The sequence below is a fragment of the Petaurus breviceps genome, unplaced genomic scaffold, assembly GCF_028583685.1.
Source record: "Petaurus breviceps papuanus isolate PSGF00001 unplaced genomic scaffold, PetGlider_PUasm1.0 89984, whole genome shotgun sequence".
Taxonomy (NCBI): Eukaryota; Metazoa; Chordata; class Mammalia; order Diprotodontia; family Petauridae; genus Petaurus; species Petaurus breviceps.
The window spans coordinates 2386-13112 of NW_027187151.1; the positions used below are offsets into that span (position 1 = coordinate 2386).

General features: G+C 43.6%; 1 long non-coding RNA gene across 1 annotated transcript; it reads left to right on the plus strand.

Moving 5' to 3' along the window:
* Positions 1-1104: 1104 nt before the first annotated feature.
* On the plus strand, positions 1105-6826 carry LOC138176567 (uncharacterized). Its single transcript, XR_011172336.1, has 2 exons — positions 1105-1221; positions 6547-6826. It is a non-coding gene; the product is annotated as an uncharacterized lncRNA (long non-coding RNA).
* Positions 6827-10727: the final 3901 nt, after the last annotated feature.

Sequence of the window (10727 nt, forward strand, 5' to 3'; positions counted from 1 at the left end):
GCCTCCCTCCTTACAAAGTTGGATTTTTGATGGGTTGTCATGGTCTGCACTATGGACAGCTATAGCCCGAGGTTGTGTCTGAGATTGTGGTGGTCAATGACCAAACAATTAGAGAACACTGGATTGGGGTTCAGCTATCAGCATGGAGCATTTACCATGTGATCTCTTAGCTTCTCTGGATGCCAGGGGTCTCTTCTACAAAATGGGGCAGGGGGTGGACTTAATGACCCCCTAGGTCCCTTCCAGCTCTGACACTCTGAGCCTTCCCAACATTGTGTGACTTCAAAGGAGGAGGAAGGGAAGAAAGCCTTTGGAGAACTCTCCAAGAGGAGCTTGTGGGGAGGGAAAGCCTCCATTCTGGACCAGCCTGGGGAGCGCTGTCTCCCTGCCAGCCACCAGATTCACCAAGCTCTGCAGGCTCACCTCCGCCCGGACCATGCCTCAGCTCTGTTTGCACGCAGCAGCTGGGACCAGACTTCACATTGCATGCCATTTACTGACATTTGCTTTTTTTTCTCAGTCAGCAGATGGTCAAGGCCAAGAGCTCCCTGGCCCTCAGAAGTGGTATCTAGAGTTTAGTCACATCGAGATGAACCTATCTCAGTTTTCCTCCCCCATTATCCTCAGTGGTCCGGTACTTGGTCCATGAGGAGATGATGATGCCCCACTAACCCAGAGCCAGTTTATGGAGGAGAGGTCCACACACTCCCAGAAAATGAGCCTTTGGGCTGTTCCAGGCATAAGACAGATTCCCCACAAACAGTAACTTTTGTTGACAAAATTGACTCTGTAAACATCCTCTTCTCTAAGACTCCCAGCAGATTTGTGCTAGAAGCAGAGTATGAATTATCCATATCTTACAGATCAAGAAACGAGCCTCAGAGAGGTAGAGATATATCCCAAGTCTTAGTCCTAGCCTGTGGCCACTCTGAAGCTCAGTCTCCCTCATCAGTCTGGGTGGGGTGGGGGGAGGGTTTGGACTGGATCATCTCAAGGAGTCCTTCCAGCTCTGACAGCCCAAGATGCCCTCCAGCATGCTAGGAAGAGATAAAGAAGTCTTCTTTCTTCTTCAGAGACTAGTTTACAATTATTATGAAATGATCCCACAGGATCTCCTGGGGGACTGCAATATCAATCCAGACAGCTATGGGATGGATCTGGATCTGAGTAGTGATGACTCCACAGATGATGAGACTCAGCCCCAGAAGCCTTGGACTGAAGGTAAGTGTGTACTCCCACCTCTTGAACAGTTACAAACGAATTACCCACTGGATTGGACTGTAGTATACTAAAGGACAGCAATGTCTAACAAGTCTAGAAAGGTAGGCTGGGAGCAAGTGGTGAAGCTTGGGTTTTAGATGCCAGCAGAACCCTTTATTTGATCTAGAGGCTAAGTAGGGGAGGGATGTGGATTTTAGAAAAATCCCTTGGGAGGGGTGGGGGGCAGAGCCAAGATGGCAGAAGGAAAGCAGGGAGTTTCTTGAGTTCTCCCCCAAAACCCCCCACATACCTGTAAAAAATGACTAAACATATTCTAGAGCAGTAGAACTCGGAAAATGACAGATTGAAATAATTTTCTATGCCAAGATAACTTAGAAGGTCAACAGGAAAGGTCTCTTGCAATAGACTTAGAGAAGAGCAAAGCCCAGAGTGGGTTGCACAGATTTGACCCTAGCAACACCCAGAGTAGTCCTCAGGAGACTGAATCACTGGCAGCTGTGGAGGTTTTGGGACCTCTCAACTCACAGTCACCAAAATCAACTTAGAATGTCAGTAGGAAAACTCTGTGGGAAGCTGGATGAGAAAGGAGTGTGGTCTGGCATCAGACCCAGACCCAGGACAATGGTGGTTGCTACAGTGGTGGCAACACCTTCTTGCACTCTCGGCTCACAGATAGTTGGGGGATCAAGTGGATGATTGGGGGGTGGGGATTGCAGAGGTCCCTTTGCTGAGTCTGAGGCAGGATTCTCTTGCTTTGCTCTTTCTTGGATCTGGGTCGCAGTTCTGGGTGGTGGTCCTGGGTCAAGAAAGCGTGCTGGCGTGGCAGACCTTGTGGCAACAGTGAAGAGGAAATCCTCACAGTTTCAAGGCAGAACAGAGTGCTTGTGTTCACTCAGACGAGAGCCCAGGGAAGGAGAGGAGTAAATACCTCTCCTTTGATCATACTGCCTTGGAAGGACTCAAAACTTACAGGACCATAGAAGTGTCTCTGAAAACAGCTATTCAAAACCCCTTAAGCCTGGGACAGTGCATTCTCCACTATGAAAACACAACCCTACTTTTACAAAGAGCTAAAACGTCAAGTGATTAGCTGGAAAGATGAGTAAACAGAAGGAATAAAATAAGATTGTCGAGTGTTACTTTGATAACAAGGAAGATCAAAAACTACAGCCAGAAGAAGAGAACAAAATCAAAGCTCCTACATCCAAAGCCTCCAACAAAAATATGAACTGGTCACAGGTCATGGAAGAGATCAAAAAGGATTTTGAAAATCAAGTAAGGGAAGTGCAGCAAGAATTGGGAAGAGAAATAAGATGATGCAAGAAAACCATGAAAAATGAGTCAACAGCTTGCTTAAAGGATACAAAAAATACTTAAGAAAACAACACCTTAAAAAATAGACTAATCCAAATGGCAAAAGGGGTCCAAAAAGCCAATGAGGAGAAGAATATCTTAAAATTCAGAATTGGACAAATGGAAAAGGAGGTCCAGAAACTCGCTGAAGAAAATAGTTCCTTAAAAAATTGATTGGAGCACATGGAAGCTAATAGTTTTATGAGAAAACAAGAAATTATAAAACAAAACCAAAAAAAATGAAAACATAGAAGACAATGTGAAATATCTCATTTGAAAAACAACTGATGTGGAAAATAATTCCAGGAGATCATTTAAAAATTATTGGACTATCTGAAATTGATGATCAAAAAAAAAAGAGCTTAGACATCATCTTTCAAGAAATTATCAAGGAAAACTGCCCTGATATTTTAAACCCAGAGGGGAAAGCAGAAATTTGAAAGAATCCAGTGATCACCTCCTGAAAGATATCCCAAAAGGATAGCTCCTAGGAATATTGTAGCCAAATTTTAGAGTTCCCCTGTCAAGGAGAAAATATTGCAAGCAGACAGAAAGAAATGATTTTTTTTAAAAAATAATGAATTTATTTACTTTTAATTTACAACATTCAGTTCCATAAACCCTTGAGTTTCAGATTTTCTCCCCCTACCTCTCTTCTCCACCCCCCTGCCATGGCAGTATTCAGTCAAATAGAGGCTCTACAAATACCTTCCCATTAAACATTATTCAGGTTGTAAAGAAGGATTGTAACCAATGTAATGAACAATGGGAAAGCGCAAGCAACACAAGAAAAAGAAATAGAGCAAGTAGTTTGCTTCAATCTGCATTCAGACTCTTGTTCTTTTTCTGGATGTGGATATCTGTTTCCATCATGAGTCTTTTGGAGTTGTCTTATAACCTTACATTGCTGAGAGGATCACAATCTATCAAAGTTAGTCACCACAAATATGTTGTGTCAGTAATTGTCTACAAATTTCCCCTGGTTCTGCTCTTCTCATTCAAAATTAGTTTATGTAAGTCTCTCCATGTTATTATGTCCATCACTCCTCATTTTTTTTTTGCTCCTCATTTCTTATAGCGCATTAGTATTCCATTACATTCATATACTACAACTTGTTAAGCCATTCCCCAATTGATGGGCATCCCCTTGATTTCCAATTCTTTGCCACCACAAAAAGAGCTGCTATGAATATTTTTGTATATATAGGTCCTCTTTCCACTTCTATGATCTCTTTAGGATACAACCCTAGAAGTGGTATTACTGGGTCAAAGGGTATGTACTTATTTATAGCCCTTTGGGCATAGTTCCATTGCTGTCCAGAATGGTTGGATCAGTTCACAACTCCATCAACAATGCATTAGTGTTCCAACTTTTCCACATCCTCTGCAGCATTCATCATTTTCCTGTTTTGTCATTAAAGCCAATCTGACCAATGATATGTGGTACTTCAGAGTTGTTTTAATTTGCATTTCTCTAATCAATAGTTATTTAGATCATTTTTTTCATTTGCTTATAGATATTATCTTTAATTTCATCCTATGCAAACTGCTTGTTCATATCCTTTGACCATTTGACAATTTGAGTATTGTGGAAACACAATCAGGATAACACAAGATCTAGCAACTTCTATATTAAAGAATCAGAGGGCCTGTAATATAATAGTCCATAGGTCAAAAGAAGCTAGGATTAAAACCAAGAATCACTTACCCAGCAAAACTGAGTATAACACTTCAAGGGAAAGAAAAGATATTCAATGAAATAGAGAACTTTCCAGCATTCTTGATGAAAAGACCAGAGCTGAATAATTTGACTTCTAAATACAAGAATGAAGAGCATGAAAAGGCAAACAGGAAAGATAAATCATAAGAACTTATTAAAGTTGTACTGTTTATATATCTATATGGAAGACCATATTTGTAAATCATGAGACCTTTCTCTTTATTAGGGTAATTGGAAGGAATGTTCACACACACACACGCACGCGCGTGCACACACACAGGGCTCAGATTGAGTTGAATATGAAGGTGATATCTAAAAAATAATATTAAGAGGTGAGAGAGGAATATATTGGGAGAAGGAGAAAGGGAGAGAAAGAAGCAAGAGAAAGCTTTTACAGTGAGGGGAAGAGGCAGGAGGTGAGAGGGAATGAGTGAACCTTACTCCCATCAGATTTGGCTGATGGAAGGAATAGTATACACACTCAATTGGGTATGGAAATCTATCTTACCTTACAGAAAAGTACGGCTGAAGGGAATATTGAGAGAAGGGGATGATAGCAAAGAGGGCAAATGTGGAGAGGGATAATCAGAATCAAACACTCTTGAGGTGGGACAAGGTCAAAGGAAACAATAGAACAAATGAAGGGCAGGATAGGATGGAGGGAAATATAGTTAGTTTTTCACAACATGACTATTATGCAAGTGTTTTGCATGACTGCATCAGATTGCTTTTCTTCTCAATGAGGTTAAAGGGGGGGAGGGTGGAAGGAAGAGAATCTTAAACTCAAAATTTTAAAAATAAATGTCATAAATTGCTTTTACATGCAGCTGGGAAATAAGATATACAGACAATGGTGTATGGAAATCTATCTTGCCCTACAGGAAAATAGAAGGAAAAGGGATAAGAGAAGGGGGGAGGTGACACAAGGGAGGGTAGATTGGGAGAAAGGGTAATCAGGATGCACACTCTCTTGGGGTGGGTGAGAAGAGATATGGGGAGAAAATTTGGAACTCAAAATCTTGTGGAAGTGAATGTTGAAAAGTAAAAGTAAACAATAAAAAAAACTCTCTTTGTTGTCTCATGGAGGATGGGTAGCAATGGGGAAAGGCTCGAGACAGGGAGACCAATTAGGAGGGCCCTGCACTAGTGCAAGTGAGAGGTGACCACAGTAGGACTGATGTCAGATAAGATGGAAATAGGAAATATAACATTTAATGGACATGTGGGATGAGAGAGAGTGGGGAGTCGGGTAACACTGAGCTTGTGAGCAAGGTGGGCAGTACCTTCAACAGTAAGGGGGAAGTGTACGCAAGGGGAGAGAGAGAATCCTGGACGTTGGATATTCTCAGTTTGAGATGTCTGTGGGACAATTTGTTTGAAATATCCAGTGTGCAGTTGGTGTTTTGGGGCTGGCACTCAGGAGAGGTGATGACTGGACACAGAGCTTTGGGAGTGAACCAGGTGGAGATGGTAGTTGAACTCACAAAAGGTGGTGAACTGTTGAAAACTGATGAGGTCACCAGATGACACTGTAGAGAGAGGAAGGAGAAGAGGGCCCAGGATATAACCCTGGGAGTTACCTGTGGTTAGTGGGAATGATCTGTACACAGACTCAACAAAGAAGACTGAGGAGAACCAGGAAAGGAGAACGTGCCTCGTAGTGCTATCAGCTACAGAGAGGTCAAGAAGGACGAGGGTGGGGGAAGCATGGTTTGGTTTGGCAGGACGTTACAAGGACGGTTTCTGTGGAATGATGAGGTTGGAAGCCAGATTGCAAGGGAGGAAGGAGGCCACAAGAGTCTGACTTTTTAAAGGAGTTCAGCAGAGGGAGGGGAGGGAAAGAGAGATGCAGCAGGGCAGGTTCTCCTGAGGCTCCTTCAGGGATAAGGGAGACGAGGGAAACAGCCCCACTGGAGAAGGAAAGAGAAAAGATTTGAGAGAATGGGTTGTGGTTAAGGCACCTTGAGCGGGCTTGGCCTTACTGAGTGGGAGGACCACCTCCTCATAGGAGATGGGAAGAAAGGAGAGCCTGGGGCCTGAGGTCAGAGGCCTTAGAAGGGGAGAAGGGTAATTTGGGGAGGAGGAGGAAGGCTCTCAACTGTGAGGGCTGGGGGTACATGTGGTGATGTGGGGGGCTTGAGGACAGAAGGGAAGGTTTGGAATAGCCTTCAGGGGACAGTCACGAGGACTTGGGTGTCATCTTCCTATGAGCCCCCTGCTCTGTCATAACCCCTGACTCTCTCCTGCTCCAGGATCCCAGCTCAGCTAGGCCTTCAATCTTCAGTACTAACAGCCTCCTGACATCGACCAGATTTTTGGAAGCATCCCCAGTCCAAGGCTCGAGGACATGTTCAACAAATGTAACTACGATGCAGGGACCTAAAACAGCTCCAAAAGGCTTGTGATCCAAGCATACTATATGCTTTCTTTGTTTGTTATTTTTTTCTTTCTCATGGTTCATCTCATTTATTTTAGTTTTTCTATAAAACATGACTAATGTGAACATCTGTTTAATAAAAAATGTATCCTGTATCAGATTGCACCCCATCTTGGGGAGGGGGGAGAGAGGTGGAGAAAATTGAAAACTTATGGAAGTGAATGTTGAAGATTAAAAAGAAATATAAATATAATTTATAAAAATTACATATATAATATTTTAAAATATAAACAAATAAAAATGAATTAGTTAATTTGTTTTAAAAAAGAGTAAACTGGGGGGGTAGGTAGGGGAAAAACAGGGAGAAAATTTGTAACTCAAAATCTGATGGAAATGAATGATGTAAAATCAGAAGTTACTAAAGCATTTGAAAAATAAAAGCAAAAAAGAGTAAACTGCATTACCACAAGCGCCCCAGCTTTGCTGACTGGTATTCCCCACTGCTGCCAGGGGCCCGGCCCCTTGTGGGCCTGTCCTGGTGCCTAAGGAAGGGACAGGGAGAACCCTCTCAGCTGTCCTGTGGATTGCAAGTGACTGTATGTGTTTAAGAATTGAGGTTTTTGAAGGCAAACAGAAGGCCCTTCACAAATGTAATGAAATAATCAGCTGGCTGGAGAGCCAGACTGCTGAGAAGGAAGAATCTGAGCGTCAGCAGAAATGATTGGAGAAGGTCTGCAACCCCATCATTACTAAGGTGTACCAGAGTGCAGGGGGCATGCCAGGAGACATGCCTGGTGGGCTCCCAGGGGGTAGAGCAGCCCCATGTGGAGGGGATTTTTCTGGACACACCATTGAAGAGGTCAACTAAACACAGCAGAACAGTATTCCATACCGTTTTCCAAAAAACGCAGGACGCAAATTTGTAGCCAAATGATTAGCAGTTTCAAAGTAACATTTAAGCTACGGTGTAAAGCTGAGCATTCTGAATACTTGAATGTGTGCAGAAGGAAAGAAGCGAACATCATTGCACTTTATCAGCACAAGAACCAGGCCTGGGGGAAGCAGAGGCCAAGACCCTGGAAAGCTGTGGGTGGGCTGGAGGGAGAGCAGCACTCAGCACCCACACAGCTGAGCTGGCAGGGCCCTCCCCCCATACATAAGTGCTAGGTATCTAGTTGGAGGCTAGAATTGGGCTCCAGAGTTTTAAGGGCTGATTATTTATTTATTTATTTTGCTTTTTGGAGGGGGGAAGGTAGGGCATTTGGGGTTCAGTGAATTGCCCAAGGTCGCATGGCTAGTATTGTGTTAAGTGTCTGAGGCCAGATTTTGAAGTCAGGTCCTCCTGACTCCAGGGCTAGTGTTCTATTCACTGAGCCACCTAGCTGCCCCTAAGGGTAGATTAATAAAATGTTTTTCTTGGGATGTGATGTGGAGTTCTTGCTGTTGGGGACCTTCTTGGTTCTTGATCAAAGAGCTCTGAAGCCTGGCCTGGACCAGCAGGAGTGCCAAGGGTAGAGTGGTAGAAGAGATGGAGTCGGGGGCTTGAGGAGACCGATTTCAGCAGGTGCCTGGGCTGGCACTGCGGTGAGTCAGTTGACCCTCAGGAGCAGTATACCTTTCCACCCTGACAGTCCGTGTCCCAAGGATCTGTCCAGCTCTGCCTTTCCATGTCCCGCCTGGCCCTGACATTCCATGGCCTATGTTCTAAGGCCCTTCCTGGCTCTGACTTTCCATACTCTGTGTTCTCTGGTCCCTCTCAGATCTGACTCTCTGTGTCCTCTTGTAGCAGCAAGCACCCCAGCATCCCCAGGGTGGCTGCCAACACAGGTTCTAGATCTGCTTTTCTAAGGGAAAGTAACTCAAAATGGGTTAACAATCTCGCTTTAATCAATCAAGCATATAATTTACCTAGTTCAGGGGGAAAAGTCAGCACCCCGAACTTCAGAGTATACAGACAGGTTACTAGCAGAAGTTACAAGAAGACAGAGAAACATTTCAAGCAGACAGGCTTCCAGCTGTCTGACCATTACTAGAGAGGTATAAGCATCAACATCTGGGTTTTCAAAGCCGGGGCCTCAACGGTCTGGTCAAATCACACAACACTTCTCAAAGTGAGCCCCAAAACAGAGCCTCACATCAGGGATTATATAGCCTTTTCCTGGATCAGAGAATGTAACAACCCTCTTGATCCACTGCCCAATCACAGAGCATTCCACAGGCTCCAGGTGCACTTAAGCCTATCAAAGGGCCTAGGGGCAGTGAAAATCTTAAGTTTCCATTCCCATAACACCTATGGTCCCTGGTTCCTCACAGCTCTGACATTCCATGGCCTATGTTCTGAGACCCCTCCTAACTCACTTTCCATACTTTCTGTTCTCTGATCCCTCCCTCTCAGTTTGAGCCACTTGTGAGTCCGAGGAGCCCATAATTGGCTGAGGGGCAAGTGGGAGACCAGGGTTCAGTGGGGAATGTTCAGAAACTCTTCTAATCTTGTCAAGACTGTGGAACAATTGGAAGCCCATCTCCTCCATCCAAACTTTATGTACCCTGCTGGGGGAAGAGTAATAATACCAATATCAGTGAAAGCAATAATATTAGCTCCAGCCCGTATGTTGCTCTAAGGTTTGTAAAGCACTTTGCATAGGTCTCTTATCCTCACAACAACATTGGGAGGTAAGTGCTGTTATTATTCCCACTTTTCAGCTGGGGATACCAAGTCAGGAAGCAGCTGAGTGACTTGTCCAGGGCCATATGCAGCCAGTATATGTCTGGGACAGTACTGGAACTGGGGTCATCTTGACTCCAAGCCCAGCACTCTCTTCATATGACTGCAGACACCTACTAGCTGTGTGACCCTGAGCAAGTTACTTAAGTCTTGTTGGCCTCAGCTTCCTCATCTGTAAAACAAGCTGGAGAAAGCAATGGCAAACTGTGCCAGTGTCTCTGCCAAGAAAATTCCAAATAGAGTCATGGAGAGTCAGACATGACTGAAAAATATCTGAACAAAAATGCATTATTTTAGGGTCGTGATGGAGTGCTTCATGGCTTACAATGGCCATTCTGCATTGTTGAGAACAATTATTCCCATTTCAGGCTGAGAAAAATAAGGCCCCAGCTCCTATCACCACCTCCAGGTCTAGAAGTGGAGCTGGAGCTTGAACCTGGGCCTTCTGGCCCCAGAGCCTGGGTTCTCAGTATGATAATAGCAATTGTTCCCAATGCCTCTCATCTGACCCAAAATGCCCATGGATGTTACAGTTAAAGAAAGGGCAGCTAACCCTAACTCTAACACTATCTGACCTTGCAACCCTTGTCTCAGCATTTATTTCCCCTTATTTTCTTTTTTTAAAAATTCAGAATTGATAGCAACTAAGTAAACTAGCTATTCCCAAGTAAAGTGTAAAAAACTTTTTTGTGTTTACCCAGATCATCATCCTCCATTCCATAAGTACTCCTTCCACATCATTGTTTGAGAGGCAGCCTGGTCCAGGAGGGGGTGGAGTCAGGAAATATGAATTTGAAGACCCCCATACAGACTGAACCAGGTGTGTGACTCTAGCAAGTCACTTAAGCTGAGCCTCAAATAAATATTCCATGTGTAAAATGGGCATCATAATAGCCCCTGTCGAAAAGTAGTTATGAGGATTAAATGATCTCTTATCTATAAAGATTTAGAACAATATTATTACTGCTTTCTGACTGTGTCCTTAGGCACTTCATTTTACCTCTTGGCTCCAATTTCCTCACATATGAAGAGGTCCTGGAACAGATGACTTCTCAAGTCCTTTATCACTGTGCATCTGTGATCCCACTGAATTCTTTTTTTTCCTTAAATAGTTATTTGATTGAAAATGCCAAGAAATATTGTACCCAAATTTCATAATTATCAGGTCAAGGATAATATACTACTATCAGCCAGAAAGAAACAATTAAACTACTGGAAAACTACATGTAGGATCACACAAGACTTTGAAGCTTCTACACCAAAAGACTGGAGGTCTTTGAATATGATATTCCATAAGGAAAAGGAGCTTGGATTACAACCAAAGATCAACT